The 15,517-nt window shown below is 42.0% G+C and overlaps 2 long non-coding RNA genes across 3 annotated transcripts; both read left to right on the top strand.

The window, feature by feature from the left end:
* Window positions 1-3,800: 3,800 nt before the first annotated feature.
* On the top strand, window positions 3,801-6,746 carry LOC141006764 (uncharacterized). 2 transcript variants are annotated; one of them, XR_012179943.1, is made up of 4 exons: window positions 3,801-3,849; window positions 3,930-4,000; window positions 4,080-4,152; window positions 6,568-6,746. It is a non-coding gene; the product is annotated as an uncharacterized lncRNA (long non-coding RNA). The 2 variants fall into 2 exon arrangements; XR_012179942.1 differs by lacking the exon at window positions 6,568-6,746 and having other exon boundaries at window positions 4,080-4,185.
* A 1,116-nt stretch (window positions 6,747-7,862) lies between these two features.
* Window positions 7,863-15,015, top strand: LOC141006765 (uncharacterized). Its single transcript, XR_012179944.1, has 3 exons — window positions 7,863-9,179; window positions 9,275-9,441; window positions 11,669-15,015. It is a non-coding gene; the product is annotated as an uncharacterized lncRNA (long non-coding RNA).
* Window positions 15,016-15,517: the final 502 nt, after the last annotated feature.

Raw genomic sequence — 15,517 nt, 5'->3', positions numbered from 1 at the left:
AAAGGATTATGACGTGATTAAACATTAATTATACATATTCAGCTTAATACTTGTTAAAACAAAGACATATCAGAGTCATTTACTGGTTATAACCATGAACATATTAAACAGAATATTTCTCGTCCAACTGTACCAGGACTCACCACTGGAGGGCACTGTGGTTCCACCAAACACAAGACACATTTAAACATTAAATTTGATTTCAGTCAAATTTCATCACAGAGAAACGGGAGAAAGATCAGTTTTATGAGCTTCTCTTACTGATCCTTAATCTGTTGGAATTAAGAGAATGAGATCCTAACTTAATGGTTAATTAGAAATGGTCTGAAATCTGGAGGAACACAGAGACCATTTGGTTGGAATGCGACCACAGATAAGGGTCGTAAATAACAGAAGACAGAGTAACAGCATAGAACAACTCAGCAGAAGGTGTCTGGTGTCCACTCTGGAGAGTGTTTGTGGATCAGAAGTCATAGAGACAGGGAGAGAAATAGGTAGAAAGAGATCAGGCGTGTTACTTAATCTGCAAATGTAAAGACATTGTATTAACACAGTCTCTGATAACCAGATGGCTTCGGTCCCTCCTGATGTGGAGAGAGTAGGTAACTTCATGTTTCCTCAGACTGACCTGTGAGGGCAGGATTTATCTGTTTTGAGGGGAAAGAGAGTTCAGAAATGGGAGAGAAAGTTCATCCAAAGGCTTTGGGTTGTAAATTAATTAAAACTGTCCTCATTTGAAGTCTTTATGGTCCAGGAGAACACTATCCTCTCTGCCAGGAGATAAGATGTCAGCCTGAAAGGTGCCTCCTTCATGTAAATAATCTTCATCCAGATGAAAAGGGTTAACAAGAACAACAGGGCCTCAATGTAATGCAGAGGCGATGGACAGATATGTTCCTACATAAGGGTGGACTGCCCTTTCATTTGAACGTGTTTTCTCCTGTTTTTTCGTTAGTGAGGGAGGTAAGTTTATTGTGATTTTGGTTTTTGAGCTAAGAGATTTATTTTCCCAGATAGAGGTGTTTTGGTTATTGTTTTGGCCTTGGTCCACCCCGAAGTTGCTTCCTTAGTTATATTTATAGTTGTTGATCCATTAAGTTATTGTAAATAAACTATTCTGTTGTATATAAAAACTTGTGAGTGGCTGTTTGGGACTCGGGGAAGATTGGGGACCCGTTTTCATATTGCGCTCTAGGCACCCCTAGACTGGGGCGTAACAAGAGTGATGATAACTAATTTTTGTGTTTGTTGTTGTTTGTTTTTGATATACTATGTCTAGATGTGCCAGGACTCCTACAGAGCATGAGGAATTTAATTGATTCGGCTGCATCTCCTAAGAGATCCAGGTTGGAGCGTACCACACCACCGCTGGCCCTCCCAGGTTGTCCGCAGTCCAGGTCCAGTTCTCCATCTGCCGCTTCACTGCTGTCCATGCCAAGATCTACGCTGACCAGTTCCACGTCTGCATCTGTCACTCCATCACTGACTGTCTCCCAGTCTTCTAAAGTAATGTTTTTGTAAAGAATAAATAAATACAGCACATAAAATAGACCTTTTAATGAGTATGGCAGATCTAATGTGCTTTAATGTCTAAAATCTGTTGGGCTGAACAAATCATATATATTCTAACTTTAAATGTTCACCTTGAGTCCTTGTCTAAACAGGTTGAGATCCATCCTGGGACTGGAGTCATGGTTGAGAAACTGCATGGGCCTATGCCCTCAATGCAAATTTGGCCACAGTATTTGTAAGACAGATGCTCGTCTACCACTGGACAAAAATAAATTGGATGCCATTTACAGTACGTTTTCAGCTTTTCAAGGTCATTTATTTGTCATTTTACAACACAGGGTTGCAAAACAAAATGAGTTGTAGCCCCTTCATACATAGTACAAATATACAGATAATTGAATTTGGAATGAAAATAAATTAAAACAATATATACAGTTAATTATATAGCCTATATCTACATATACACGTATACACCTCGGATTCAATAGGTGTTTCCTCAATAGTCTCCGCTTTTGTGTATTTCCTGATTTCAGCCTACTGTACTAAGGTTTTGCATTCTTGTTTTTTGTTTTTCTGTTTTGTTTTTTGTTTATTTTTGTTCATATGTAGGTGCAACTCTTGAGAGGTGGCCAGGGACCCAGCTCTCCAGCATTGGAAGCACGATCAACGCCAAGATTACTGAGCTCTGGTCAAAAAGTAAAAACGTTACTGTGTCCACAGCCCTCCATTAAACTGTTTTGTTTGCTCTAAGTTTTACACAAGTGTATCACACAGTCCTTGGCCCTGAGCAAATACTTGTACTGACTACTGTCTGCTGGAAGTATGTACAGCATTTTAACCATACTATGCACTGCTTAGTGCCTGTTTATTGTGAGATATGCAGTGTGCAGGAAAAAAAAAATCACCAAACTCGTAATGCGTACTGTAGATGTGCTGGTAGATTACATCAGTGAAGCATGCTACACAGTAGGCAGTACTAGCATTTGCTCAGAGATCTTTGCCGATTTTCAACCTTACCTCTATCTATCTGAGTTAGGGGTATAGTGTGAAAAATGCCTGCAGTTGTTGCAAATGTTCTCTGTCTCTGGGGCCAGCGCCGTCATTTGACGTCACTGGAGGCGGAAGAACAACAGATTTTGCAGCTGCGCACCAGAGACACGGAGAACATCGTCAACAACTGCAGATGTTTTTCACATTATATCCCTAACTCGGATAGATAGAGGGAAAGTTTGAAAATCAACAAAATTTCCCTTTAAGCCTTTAATTTCCTTTCTTTGGATGTGAAGAGGCAAATCAGTTAGGTGTGTACACCAGTTTGTAATGACAACAATTAGTTGATGGTGACGCCGTTCCCATATTAGAGAAGGAGTAGAATAAGCATTTGCTCTTCATGTCTATATCCAGGCATGACACGTGTGTGAAAATATCAAAAGAAATTGTGAAACATATTCCTATCTTGCCACTAGTTCATTCAAAGGATATCTTTGAAAACACGATCTTCTCTAAGATTAGAGTTTACTGCTGTTTGTTTACTGCTGTCGGCACTGTAATCCCAGCAATGTTCCACTGTTAATAAAGACTACTGACTTGAAAGTTTGCAGCCATGTTTTCAACATAACAGATCTATACAGACTGCATTTATATCACTGTATGGTGAAATTAGTTGTTCTGGGCGATGACCAGGCAAACCATGTCTTGACAGTTTTAAACTTGTTTGATCCAAGACAGTATCAGTATAGGAACAAATGAAGTCATGTCATTTTAATATGTGATTCATATGTTTTTGACTATAGAAACTTGTGTTAAACGTTATAAATTAATACATAAAAAGCATATATTTTTTAAACTGTAATGGTAATTTGCATTGGCTGACATATAAGAATCTTATTTAAAAAAAACAAAAAAAGCATAGTTTACATAACATTAACATACAAAAAGCTATATATAATTGTATATATTCATATATAAAAAGTATATGCTTTTTATACTGATATGGTCATTTTAATTGGCTGACATATAACAGTCTTATAAAAAACATGAAGAAATTATAGTTTCCCTTTAAATTAAATACACTTTACACACAAAAATATATGTATATAAAAAAGCATATGTCTTTATAACTGAGACGTGTGACAGGTCGTCTCCCTCCCTGCCACTATATGGCACTGTGCCAACTTATTGGGCATCCTGATCGAGGGGCGGCACAATGCGCCCTTACATATAGAGGTGCAGACACACCTGTCTCATCCTTTTCCTCCGCTTCTCTCTGGTGGCTGTGGCTTGTCTATCGCGGTGGTTCGGCGTGGCCGTTGCGGGTGTACAATCCTCTTCATTCAGGTAATGCTCTCTGCTAGTCTTCCATTGTTCATGTGTGCGTAACACGGGCACTTTGGTGACGCGATCTCCGCTATTTGTAGCGCAATCGGCTGTGGGGGGACGCATCGCTCCGCCAGAAGCCCTTCCTGGATGCGCTTGCCTGTCCCTTTCAGTAAGTCCACAATTGTCTGCCGTCCCGCGGCTCTGTCACTCAGTTCCCAGCTGATTATTTCTTTGTGTGTCTGATGTAGCTGGGTGATTAAATCGCGGCGCAGGCCGTTGTTCCGCCGCCTCTCTTGGCCTTCACCGTAGCTTTGCGGAGTGGTATGTATGAGTTCATTTTCCAAAAATGTTGGTTTTAATATTTATTTGTGCAGCGCCGCCCCTCCCTACACGCAGAACACGCGCTGTGCGTAGGGCCCCACGATCCATGGGGGGCCCCATTTTGCGCAAGGGGACACATTCTCTGCAAATGCGCAAAGGATGCGCATCGCTGCCGTGAGGCGCGCGTAGAGCACCAAGTCAGCCCGAGGCAGGAGAGAAAAAAAAAAAAAACGAGTAATCTGACACCGCACACGTTGGCGCAATGATTGACAGCACGCAGCATCTGACCAATCAGCGGTCAGATGCGCCGACAGGCAGTTGGATGCAGGTGGAGAGATGGCCTCCAAACGGCAATATGAATCGGGAGAAAGCAAAAGAAAGACAAAGTCAAAACAAGAGGAGGAACACCCCAGCTGCTAGCCTGCTAATCATGAGACAGAAGAGAGGATAATTCTGGACTGGACATAAAATTTTCCAGCGGCCCTGATTATCATTTATTGAATGTCTTGTTAACTGCATATACATTCACCTCTGTTGAAAAAGGAGTGGTTAATTGACCAGTTGGTGGTCGTATGTTGGCTCAGGTTTATAGCCTATCAATCTATGCTATCAATAGAAGTTTTGGGCTATTTTTATGGAGGTAAAATGTCGCCATCTCTTGGTGAATTTAAGATAATCCTTTATTTGACCCACAATGGAGAAATTTAAAGCGTTGCAGCAGCAAACAGCAGTATAGGAATATAGAACCTAAGTACAAAATGTAAAAATAAGTATATAAAAATATTTAAATATAGAGGTATCAAATAGCGGCAATAGCTCAGTCCGTAGGGACTTGGCTTGGGGGCTCAGATGTGGCCGGTTCAAGTCCCGCTCGGACAAAAAAAAAAAAAGTATGATGTGAACTAGTAATGGAGAATACTAGTTCACATCCTGGGCATTGCCGAGGTACCCTTGAGCAAGGCACCGACCCCTAACAATGCTCATTGGGCGCCGCCTTGTGGGATTAAAATAGTATAATAAAATAAAATCATAATGAATATAATTATTATTTGCATTAATTTTAATCTTTGTGAGGCTAGTGTTTACATTAATTTCATTGTGTAATTTACCATTAAGACCAAAACAAATCTTAATAATCTGCTTGTATGATGGATTTCTTGTCATAACAGGGTCAATGCTTAAGTTTGTTACTAAGGGTGACACGGAGCCAGCGCCCAGTACGTCACAAGGGCCATCAAGCACCATGTCTACTGAAGCAGCCTGCATCTGTAAAAGGCTTGTTCCATTGTTGAAAGAGGCTGTTCATTTGATTTGTTCCTACTAATAAAGGTTGTAAACCTAAATGGCCTTTCATGATACAGTCATTTTGTAATGGGGGGGGGGGGGGGGGGGACTCAAAATAAAATTCTGCTTAGGGCCCCAATTTGGCCAGGGGCGGCCCTGTTTGAAGGCCAATTACGTCACAACACTGCGTGAAGGCTGTCCAAATTCGAAGGCTCCTTCAAATGCGGCCCACAAATGCAGCCTGCCCTTCCCTCTTTTTGGAGGACGCACCGCTACTATCCTTCGCGGCCTGCTATATCCCAAGATCCTTTGTGCACCGCTGCTCAGTCCCGAAACAGAAGAGGAAGCAAGAGAAAATGGCGACATCAAGTGGCGCAGACATGACATTCAAATTTAAGTAATGGGTTTATACTCGGCTTTTAGTCATTTGAACATCCAACGCCAGATATGTTAAACTTCAAGGGACTATAAAACCTCCAAATTTCAACTTTCAGTTAAAATACGTGACACTGGTAATGCTAAGGTAAATATAGTTGTTATTCACCAATGGGTTAATGTTTATTTTGTAATGTTGATAATTCAATTTAGATTTGACACATTGTACACACACAAATAAATGTACACGTTTGATAGATTTGAACCAAAACAGACTTTAATGCATGAACACCTGGTGATGCAACCAGGAAATACTCCGAAGGCTAGACCGTCCCATTTAACAATGGTGGACGCGGCCTTCAAGGTCTCTCCGAAGGACCCGGCCTTCGTGGGCCGCAAAGGCTGCGTCCTTGAAGGATGCAGCCCCTGAATTTGGACACAGCCTTGGTGTTTAGGCATTCTGTGAAGAAAGTTAGTTGAAATATTTAATCTTGTCTAGATACTTTTTGTGTTAGTTGTTGTGAGACCATTGAAGTGAAGTAGCTATCAAGTGAGTTTCTGCCAAGTCAGGTGTGTTGAATAGGCTTGATTGCAATGAATGAGGAGCAAAGGACTCTTTGTGCTCAGTGAAGAAGAGGAGACACCGCAGGGTTCAGAGGGGAGGTGGTTATGCTTATGATTTATTTGACATTTAAGCTGACTCTTTTTTGATGTGTTAAATCTACATTTCCTATATGAACCTGTGATGCATGTCAGCTCTCAGAGGAAGGAGGAGTCCTGGTCTGAGCACCAGGGTCTGCTGGAGGAGGCCAAAGAATGGATCGAGGAAGCTTGCCGTAAGCTGCAAAGTAGCGAGCAGTTATCGGAGAAGCGCATGACGATTTACCGGTACTTTTGCATGGCGACCCTGATGATTACGCACCGGAAATCGGAACACACAGTTGTGGATTTCAAGGTAAGCGTGCGCTTATTCTAATGTTGGCTCAGTTTCCCTGCACCTTTGACTCCCGTACATTGAAAGTTGTTTGTGTGCCTACAAAAATAATCCCCCATCACAGGTGACTGACTGGAACGACAGGCAGGTGGGCGTCGGTGCCGGGGTGTTGCTCCAGTTCAAGGAAAGACACAGTGGTAATCAGTGCAGAAGAGGATAGGGTGAGTTGAGCGTTTTTATTTTAACATTAGAGTCAAAAAAACATTTCCACAAGATGGCAGACTTGAAAAACCAGCTTGGCATTTCCTTTCCCACCAACAGTGGTTTGATGCCTACTTCACGGGCATCAGGCCACTCTGCCTGAAGAGGCAAGCTCAAGCGCAGGGTGACAAGGGCTGCTTTTTCATTGGTAAGAAGGGAGGTCCCGTGGCCAATGCCAGGTCCAACTTGGACCACCTCTGGAATCAGTGAGTGTACATTTCTTAAACCGGGTTGAGGCAATTTCACTCATTAAGTGACCGGAACTAGCAGGTTGCTTATGTAACCTGTAACTGGTAATTATTAGTCCTAGTATTGTTAGTTAACTTGTTCTTACACGTCAGACAAGGCATATTGCAACCATTGAACATGAACAACTCTGACTTAAAACTTCCTTTTCTCTCCCTCTCTCTCTGTTTTCCTTTTCCCCCTCTCTTCTACGACACAGCTGTAAGAAAATCAGGGAGTAAGCGGGCCGAAATCTGCCGTCTGGTACATGCCAGGCCGCGGGGACGTCCTCCAGAGACCAAAGGTAAACATTGCCAGTTTCGGTGCTGTAGCAACTCATAATGTAATAACGGCTCATAATGTAATAATTTAAATGTAATAAAAGTTCATAATGTAATAATCGGCTCATAATGTAATGAAACCCTAACCCTAACCCGTATAACGTAATAAGGGCTTTGCGCATAATGTAATAATGTAATAACTTATTACATTAAGAGCCTTATTGATACCGCTCATAATGTAATAACAGCTCATACTGTAATAATAGCTCATATAGTGAGAAAAGTGTTGTATTATCATCATTTTACCTCTCAAATAAAGCTGCAAGTAAAGCAAAAGGCATGGGCTTCAGTGCATTAGTAAACTAAATTAGTGAAACCAAGTATTTAATAGTAATTGCATTCTGACATTTTATTGATGTATAAAGTTGAGCCACTAGGTGGCACCCATGAGAGTTATTTTGGGCCTTTGAGAATGCCGTGCTCACTTCTACTGTGACTATTGCAGGTAAGCAGCACTATTTGTGACCTTTAAAGTTCAATTAATATCTTTGTTAAACCAAGCCATCCACCTTATCTGTTTAAATATTCTGTGTATTAAGATGTTTGTTGGGATAATGTTGTATGTTTTAGCTAGCGGCTAAGCTCCATCACCTATATTATTTATATTTTTCGTGTGTCAACACAAAATGTTTTCAGCCATTTTTGTAGTATAAAGAGCCAAAAGTCTGGGATAGGCGGATTGGTCGGGGCCAATGGTGGGCATACACCTTATCATGAAGCAAGTTTTCTCTGCTCTACCTTTTCAGTTTGCCATCTGCCATCAACCAGCAACACTTAGAGGTACATCAAGGACCTTTGAAGCAGAGGGTGCTTCTTTATAATACTGGCTCTGATGCTATCCCTGACTCTGACCACCATTCAAACCCTGACTCTGACCATCACTCTGACCCCAACAATGACCCTCATGGTGATTCCAGTGATGTCTTTCATGGTGACTCATGTGATGTCCCTTATGGTGACCCCAGTGATGTCCCACATGGTGACCCCAACACCGTCCGTCACACTGACCCTGATATTGTTCCTTCTGCATGTCCTACAGTGCCAAAACATATCTTTCATGCTGACCCTGACACTCCCTTCATTGCTAGCCCTAATTTGCCTTTGCGCGTCCTGTCACCCATTATCCAGTATTGCCCGTTGATGGATATGACTATGCTGGGCACCTTCAACAGAGTTTCCAACTTGTTCAGAGAGCTAACACTGCCATTCCTATCAAGAATTTATATACGTGATTCTTTGGTGGAATGTTTAAATATTGTGATGGATGAAGACTGCTGCAGTAGGGTTATATAAATCAGCTGGAATAGTAATAGTGGCCTTGCATGCAACATCAGGCAGCTCTTCAGCCAAAATGCCATGTTTGTGATTCGACACATATCCTTTGGATGGTTCCATATTAAAGACATTCATTGGTGCCAGTCCGACATCACAACTACCTGATGGCGACACGTGCTTTTCTTTTCTTGCAGTTCTCCATCTGTGAAAGTCCCACCTAAGGACCAATGGGAAGCTTTCATCAAATACTTCCCCTTAACAACCGGAGCCCTCCCCATTTTATTTCAAGTGGAGGTGTATGCAACTTGAACAGCGTGTGCTACATGTCTCAGGTAGGCACCGGCATTGTCTTTGGTACAGGTACTGTATGCTGTCTGTAAAAAATGCTTAGTGTCTTACTTTGATTGCACTCACTCATTGTTTGCAGAGAGGATGCTGCCTTAGCACAAATTATTCACATGTTTGAAAGTGGGATCGACACTGAGACAATGGATATGAGAACTGAGAGGCCGGAGGTAGCCCTACTCTTACGAGAGCGATCAAAACTACCCTTGATGGATGGCGTGTTGTGCCGCAGGGTTCTCAACCAAAGAGGTGAAGCTTTTCATCAACTTGTCATACCTAGCAGTCACAAGGTGTTCATGATGAAGTGGGGCATATGGGCATTGAAAGAACTTTGGAACTAGCCAGAGCTAGATTCTATTGGCCGATAATGGCTAGGTACATTGAGACAAAATGTAAAAGCTGTGAAAGATGTGTTAGACGGAAAGCTAGTGCAAAAGGCATCAAAACTGGTTAACATCAAAGTCAGTGGTCCCCTCGAGTTGATTTGTATAGATTTTCTGTCAATAGAACCTGACTCAAGAGACACTAGAAATGTACTGGTCATAACTGATCACTATACAAAATATGCACAGGCATATCCAACAAGAGACCAGACATCCAAAACTGTTGCCACAGTGTTATGGGAGAACTTCATCAGTCACTATGGTTTTCCCTGCAGACTACATAGTGATCAAGGAGCCTGTTTTGAGTCAGAAGTTGTAGCAAAACTTTGTAGGCATGCTGGAATCTCCAAGTCTCGCACAACACCCTACCACCCAAGAGGGAATCCGGTAGAACGATTCAACAGAACGATTGATCTCTTTGGAACTCTGGATGGGAAAAAGAAGGGGGAATGGAGGAAATATGTTAGGCGCCTAGTACACGCGTATAATTGTACAAGAAATGATGTGACTGGGGAAGCTCCTTTTCTTCTCATGTTCGGCAGAGAGCCGCGTCTTCCCATTGACCTATGTTTGGGCATCAGCCCTCAAGGCCACAACCCCAAAACGCACTCACAATATGTGCGTGACCTGAAGAAAAGACTGAGACATGCATATGAGCTAGCTTCAAGAAATGCTGAGAAAAGGCAGCTGTTGAACAAATGGCACTGGGATGCTAAAGTGACCGCTCTGCCTTTGGAAGTGGGGGACAGGGTCCTTGTAAGGACCCTGAGTCTCAGAAAGAAGCACAAAATCTCAGACAAGTGGGAGTCCACTGTTCATGTTGTTGTCAAACAGCCAGATGAGAGTATCCCTGTCTATGTGGTCAAGCCTGAGGATGGAGAGGGCAGAGAACGGGTCCTGCATCGTGACATGCTCCTTCCCTGTGGGTTCTTACCTACAATCTTGGAAGCGGATCGTGAAAATACTGATGATTCCTTTCATTTTGAGTTGAAGACCGTCCGGTGTTGAATTGTTCAGAAATGTAAACAATCATTTGTTTCCACAAAGAAAGAAAGAGGGAACTATATTTTGTGTTTTTATTTGTTTTTTCAATCTAGTGATAAAGAGTTAAGGTCATGCAGTTGTGGTTGTGTGTTGATGAAGTGTTGTGAAGATGAAGTTGATGCATTTCAGTCCAGAAATTAATAGTTGTGAATAAACTGGATAGGTAGTATACTGCTACCATAACCCTGGTAAATCCACTTATTGGTTACATAAACAGTGCGGAATGCAATATGTTGGTGAAACAGGTAATACAATGCTTACCAGGTTCATCCAACACAGATATAATATTTCTAAAAAGAAAAACGCACACACTCTTTTGGTAAAACACTTTGTAGAACACAACTGGTCTTCACTTACCGCCACAGTAGTGTAATCCAAGATGGTCCACAGCCCAGAGAAGGAAAATAGATACAACATAAATATTTATTTTAAGAGCATAAATATGGTTATTTTGTTAAGAAGCATAAATGTGTTTTTGGATTAAAATGCATACATTTCATTAAGAGCCACTTAACACAGATTTGGCAATAATTTAATGGAAATGATTTAAAAAATGCCTTTAAGAAATGTGATGATGCTTCCCCTTTAAGGCACTCGTTGCCCTGTGTTTACGCATGCTCCTGGCAGAGCTGAGCAGCAGAGCCATAGACATATATACATAGACGCCTCATTGAGCGCTGGACCGTACGTCGACGTCGCCGCCATATTGGAGGAGGCAGATCTGCCCCGTGAACTAATACAAGTGAATGGAGTGAACTTTAGAAAGCTCCTTCCACAATGTGCTATAAGTTAATGTCTCTCATTTACACATTCACACACGTACGAATATATTCAGGAAACAGATAGGAACCAAAAACAACATCTGTAACGTTCTCTGATGATTATAAACGTTAACTACTCCTTACATGTTCAGTATACAGGTAGGCACCAAACCACCGGATGTACTTTTATAATGTTTTTATTAGTGTTTACAGCTGCCAACGTATGTAACGCTGCTACTGTGATGATACATGACGGTTAAATATTGAATCTTTGTCTATAATAACCAGATCCTGACACGTAAATGTGATTGAAACGTCGCCCTTGCCAGATGCAGACCTGACGGCCAGCCCCCTAGACCGATCCTTGCTCGTTTCCTGAGATTCCAGGACAGGGAACGGATCGCTGAAGCTGCGCGGAAGATGGGAAAGGTGCACTGGGACAAGCATCACATCATGGTCTTTCCTGACTACTCCAAACTTGTCACCGAGAAACAGGCTGCTTTTAATCAATGCAAATGCCTGCTTCACGAGCGTCGGATCAAGTTCTCCGTGATGTATCCAGCTGTGCTCTCCCCGAGGACGGTGGACGGTGGACGGTAGACGTGAGTTCACAGACCCCAAAAAAGCACTGGAATTCATTCGCTCTCTGCTCCCGTGAAAGCATATTCATATTCTGCCCTTAAGTTACCTAGAACCATCCAGTTGAACTGTACACGTCTCTCATTTACACTGTTAAACACATCTGAATATGAAAGAGATATTTCATTTACTATTTTGGATGGAGGCATTATGGCTTTTATTATACCTATCATTTTTGGTTGTGCTCTGATTCAGATTGTTATTTGTCTATACTGTTGGCATTAGAGTTGCTATAGTAGGGGGAGCATATCTGTAATGTATGTCACTCCCTGAACTTACTGGTGTACCTTTATTTTATTACTCACCCACTTATTATTTCACCTGTTTTTGGGGTGGAGAAATACATTTGTTTTGTTTTGTCTTCTTCCGTTCCTTCCCACCATTTCCATTAGCACTATAGACCAACCCAGAGCTGATAAGGGCTTAATGGGGAGACATATGCCTCAGATAGACATTACTAGATGAGTGGAGAGATACTTAAAACTAACTTGTTCAAGTATTTTGGTTATATTTGACTGTTTATTGCTTATGACCCTTACACAGCTCTTGTACTGATGTAGCCCTTACTAATTTTTAGCTACATAATTATAGCTGCATGACTGCCCTCTTCGCGAGCTGTTAGACTGTTCAAAGTCACGGACCAAGTTTTTTGTGTGTTCGGTTTGGTGCTTTTTGAGCACCTGCAGGTGACGGCAGTTCACGGGCACCATGTATCAATATGTATACACATCTTTTTTTCCTGTCATATTGTTTTCTTTTTTCTTTTTCCCCAATTCTTTTCCTGCCCATGTACATGATGCTTGTTGCTCAGCGAAGGTGGTTCCTAATGATAGGTTACATCCCCTACATGCATCGGTTACTAGACCTACTCCAATATAATGATGCTGGCTGATAAAGGAAGGACCTTGAAACTAATGACATGGAACGTGCAAGGTCTTAACCACCCTATCAAAAGGAAAAAAGTCATAACATTTATTAAGTCGAAAAGATGTGATATAGCATTTCTGCAGGAGACTCACTTATTAACTCAGGAATCTAGAAAGCTTTGCAGAGATTGGGTTGGTCATGTCTCCGCCTCATGCTGGAATGGTCATAGCAGGGGGGTAGCAATTCTAGTCCACAAACAAATGCAATTCAAATGTATTAGGGAAAGTATTGATGATGCTGGACGGGTTTTGTTACTTCTCGCTGAGATTCAGGGCCATAAAGTAATATTAGCTAATGTTTACGCCCCTAATATTGATGATCTCACATTCTTTGGGCAACTAAAGTGTAAACTCAACGATATGGGAGACTACCCGATTTTGATGGGGGGTGACTTTAATCAGGTTATGGATAACATATTGGATCGTAGCACCCCATCACAGCGTCAATGCAAATCAGCCTCCATTATGCACAAAATGGACAAAGCTTCTGGTCTAGTTGATGTCTGGCGGTTATTAACCACAAGAGATTATACTTTCTATTCCCCGCGTCACAATACATTTTCTAGGACCGATTATTTTTTTGTTTCTGGATTTGGTATCTCCTCCATAGTATCTAGCTCTATCGGTAGCATTCTTCTCTCAGATCATGCTCCTGTGTTTCTTTGTGTAACCCCTTTTTGCAATACCCCTAAATCCCCCAGGTGGAGGCTCAATTCCAGCCTTTTGCTTGACCTAAGTTTCAAAGAATCTTTAAGGACTCAAATTAATCTTTTTATAGAAACTAATTTGGCGTCAGCACCATCTGCTGGTGTGGAATGGGAAGCGTTCAAGGCCTTTATTAGAGGTCATATAACACAACATGCTTCTTTCAAAAAGAAATCTAACATAATAAAACAATTTGGAGAAGAAGTTTTATGCCGCTGAAGCTGTATTTAAGCAAAATATGACCCCCTCAAATCTCACTAATCTGACCAGACTAAAATATGAACTTAACTCCATTCTGACTCAGAAGGCAGAGTTCTCTCTTTTCAGAGCTAGGCAAGAATACTTAGAAGAGGGCGACAAAGCAGGAAGATTGCTGGCTAGATACATTAAACAGAGAGAGGCTCAGAGCACAATAGCAGCAATTAGGACAGAAGGTGGTGCTGTTACGCGGGATCCCAAAGAGATAAATAAGATATTCAGAGAGTTTTATGCAACGCTTTACTCGTCAGAAACGCAAGTTGACCAGCAAGAGATGCATGCATTTCTGACCTCCCTCACTCTCCCCACCTTATCAGTGGACCAGGTAGATTTGCTTGACGCGCCAATCACTAGGGAGGAGATTGTGGATGTTATTAGAGGCCTTCCATCTAGCAAGGCGCCAGACCCGGATGGCTTCACAGCAGAATTTTTTAAGGTGTATGCTGAGGAACTCTCCCCTCTACTTCTGCAAATGTATAGTGAGGCACTGGATAAGGGCACTAATTTCTCTCATTTTAAAGAAGGATAAGGATCCGCTAGACTGTAGAAGCTATAGACCAATCAGTTTGATTGGCTGTGACAGTAAAATTCTTGCTAAGATTCTAGCTGTAAGGTTAGATAAGGTGATAACCAACCTGATTCACCCCGACCAGGCTTTTTTCGCACTCGGAGCTCAGCTGATAATATTAGACGTTTGATTGACATCATGTGGACCTCTCAAAATGCGCCTCCCCTGCTGCTGCCCTCTCTTTGGATGCTGAAAAGGCATTTGACAGGGTGGAGTGGCAATATTTGTTCTCCACCCTGGAAGCTTTTGGTTTTGGCAGGATATTTATTAGCTGGGTCAAATCTTCTATACACCAAGCCTAAGGCCTCAGTGATAACGAATAGCATAATCTCACAGTCCTTTGAGCTCCATAGAGGCCCTAGGCAGGGCTGCCCTTTGAGCACTTTACTTTTTGCACTGGCGTTGGAGCCTCTAGCAGCGGCTATTCGTAAAGACCCTGACTTTCCAGGTATCCAAGTAGGCAGTAGTAGTCATAAACTGATGCTTTACGCGGATGATGCCTTGGTCCTGATAACAGAGCCAGAACGCTCTCTCCCTGCTCTGTTCAAAACCATTAAATTGTTTTCTAAATTATCTGGATAGAAAGTGAACTGGGCCAAATCAGAGGCTCTTCCTCTGACTCCCTACTGCCCCAAGACCTTATTCCAACCTGGTGATTTCACTTAGCCCCAATCAGGTATTGAATATTTAGGCATCCTTTTCCCCCCGTCGTTGAATGATTTGGTCCAGGTTAATTTTGAGCCCCTTCTGAACAAATTTAAGATTGATATAGAACAGTGGTCTCGACTATTACTTTTACCTCTGGGGCAAGGTCAATGTGATAAAAATGAACTGCACCTACAAATTTAATTACCTATTACAGGCACTACCAATGAAGATCCCCCAAAATATTTTAAGTAGTTTAATAGGCTGTGCAACACATTCCTATGGAACAATAAGCGACCCAGATTAAGCTTGAAAAAATTACCGAGGCCAGTGGATCAAGGTGGACTGGGGGTCCCGAATTTGCTTTTCTATCATTATGCATTCAGCCTGAGACAC

Source organism: Pagrus major, chromosome 13 (genome assembly GCF_040436345.1).
Source record: "Pagrus major chromosome 13, Pma_NU_1.0".
Lineage (NCBI taxonomy): Eukaryota > Metazoa > Chordata > Actinopteri > Spariformes > Sparidae > Pagrus > Pagrus major.
Note: the sequence above shows the minus strand (reverse complement) of the source record. Positions and strands in the feature narration are given on the sequence as shown.